Genomic DNA, 3,075 nt, shown 5'->3' with positions numbered 1-3,075 from the left:
TATGCACAATCGGTAGCAGATATGGTCCCAATATGCACAATCGGTGGCAGATATGGTCCCAATATGCACAATCGGTGGCAGATATGGTCCCAATATGCACAATCGGTGGCAGATATGGCCCCAATATGCACAATCGTTATCAGATATGGCCCCAATATGCACAATCGTTATCAGATATGGCCCCAATATGCACAATCGTTATCAGATATGGCCCCAATATGCACAATCGGTAGCAGATATGACCCCAATATGCACAATCGGTAGCAGATATGACCCCAATATGCACAATCGGTAGCAGATATGACCCCAATATGCACAATCGGTAGCAGATATGACCCCAATATGCACAATCGGTAGCAGATATGACCCCAATATGCACAATCGGTAGCAGATATGACCCCAATATGCACAATCGGTAGCAGAAATGACCCCAATATGCACAATCGGTAGCAGAAATGACCCCAATATGCACAATCGGTAGCAGAAATGACCCCAATATGCACAATCGGTAGCAGAAATGACCCCAATATGTACAATCGGTAGCAGAAATGACCCCAATATGCACAATCGGTAGCAGAAATGACCCCAATATGCACAATCGGTAGCAGAAATGACCCCAATATGCACAATCGGTAGCAGAAATGACCCCAATATGCACAATCCGTAGCAGATATGACCCCAATATGCACAATCCGTAGCAGATATGACCCCAATATGCACAATCGGTAGCAGATATGACCCCAATATGCACAATCAGCATCACCTGAAAAAGAAAAGAAAAACCCATTTACTCACCTACAGCCAGAAGACCTTCTTTCCCGACCTCCTGTCCCGAGTCCCGACCTCATTGTGACGCGCAGCGCCCGCGCGCCCACGATCTTCTTCCTTTCCGACGTCACGACGAGACTTCCTGCCTGCATGCAGAGAGCAGGGCTACGGGAAAATGGCCGCCCGAAGCCATGCACTGCAGACTCGAAGTCTGCAGAACAGGGCTCCGGGCGGCCATCTTACCGTAGCCCTGCCTGCTGCTCCGTGCTGCCGCTGTGTGAACTGACTTGGCGTCTTTTAGACGCCTGAAGTCAGTTCACTCCAGGGGGTGCTTTGGGGGTGCTTGGACAATTCTAGGGGGTGCTCGAGCACCCCCTTGCACCCCCCTGGCGCCGCCCCTGCTTGTACCCCTTGTGGACGACCCAATATTGCAGCCTAATTTACAGATAGCAATTAAGTACAGCCTCTTAATTTAACCCACGAGGGTGAATAGAATCCAATTTATACATCCAGAATAGTTCACGCTGCAGCAGCTTCCTTTCAAAATCACCCCCTCTACTATTAGGTTTGACAATTTCTAATACACGGAACCTTAACTGGGACACATTATGTAGTTCCTCCATGAAATGCCTGGCTCTGAACAAGAAGCCTTGGAGGCACTCAGTAGTGACCCAAGCCTGGTGATCAAGCCTGCCGATAAGGGGGGTGCTACAGTACTAATGAACACTGTTGATTACAGGAGCGAGGTTTTAAGACAATTGAGTGATGGCAGTGTTTATCTGCGGTTGAGTCGAGATCCTCTCCCTCAGATTAAACAAGAGATTGACCAACTGGTGATCACTGCTCGTGATGCTCACACGATTAATAAACGTATGGCAGATTTTTTGATTACAGAATTTCCTTTGACACCCTTATTTTATGTACTACCAAAGGTGCACAAATCACTGGTTAATCCACCAGGACGCCCGATTGTGGCAGGCAGTGAATCGGTGTTTCAGCCATTAGCAATTTTATTAGATCAAGTTTTTCGACCAAGAGTTGCATCCATGCAGTCCTTTTTATTAGACACTACATCGTTTTTGGCTAAAATAGCACAAGTTGGTAGAATAGACAAACCGATCCTGCTCTGCACAATGGACGTTGCAAGTCTGTATACCTCTATCCCCCATGATTGTGGGATGAGGGTTATAGAACAAGTGTTGAGCACCATGTCTTTTTCTCCCCCTATGCTACATTGTTTGCTTGAACTTCTACGTATTGTTTTGACCCGCAATTACTTTTCGTTTGAGGGCAACTACTACTTACAACGCCAGGGCACTGCTATGGGCAGTAACATGGCCCCAGGGTATGCCAATCTGTTTATGGATAATTACGAGAGACGTTTTGTGTATACCCACCCCTTGTACCTATCACAGGTTTTGATGTATTTACGTTATATTGATGACATCTTCTTTATTTGGCAAGGGAACAAGAGTGACCTATTGCGGTTTAAAGAGGATCTGGATAAAGCAGTGCCTTCCATCAAGTTTACCCTCGAGTACCACCCATCTGAAATTCATTTTTTGGATGTAATGGTGAGTCTTGAAGACAGGGCCGGTTTAAGCAACAATGGGGCCCCAGGGCAAAATAAACCTGGAGGGCCCCCCCAACATATACCCCGGAACAAAAATCGGCATTAGGGGACCTTTTTTGCAGCTGGTATAGTCAGGGTGTGAAGTCAGAGCTCCACATTCTGGCTATCTAAGCCTGCATGGGGGACAAGGGGTTAAAAAGTTTCAGGAGGGGGGACCCCACATAATTTTTTTTTTAAATTCCCACACTCTAAACATAAAAAAAAATTGGGAAAATAGGAAAAAATGCCAGGGATCTTCATACAGCCATATTGCGGCTGTATAGCGATCCCTGGCCAAAGCGCTGCAGCTGCGTATAGACCCCCTGGAAACCCCGTCAGGAAATTTATTGCGCTTTCGTTTGATGCATGTAAAATTACACCGTTAGGTTTGCTACTAAAAGTTTAAAACTATACTTTTTTCCTTCTAAACTTTAAAATCGATTTTCTCAAAAACTATAAATCTTTTTGAAAAATTGTTTTTTCCTCTTATTCCTAATGATCTCCTTAACATATCCTTCAAATTTAGGGTTTCTAGCATTTAAGGTGGATTTGCTATTAACCATTAAAGTCGGCAGGTTTTTAAATGTGTTTTTTTTTCCTTTGAAACTTTAAAATCGATTTTCTCAAAAACTATAAGGCCAATTTGAAATTTTTTTTTTCCTCTTGTAGCCACTGGGGGCCCCTACAAGCTCTGG

This window comes from Hyperolius riggenbachi, unplaced genomic scaffold (assembly GCF_040937935.1).
Source record: "Hyperolius riggenbachi isolate aHypRig1 unplaced genomic scaffold, aHypRig1.pri scaffold_247, whole genome shotgun sequence".
Classification (NCBI taxonomy): domain Eukaryota; kingdom Metazoa; phylum Chordata; class Amphibia; order Anura; family Hyperoliidae; genus Hyperolius; species Hyperolius riggenbachi.
This window is presented reverse-complemented; position numbering follows the sequence as displayed.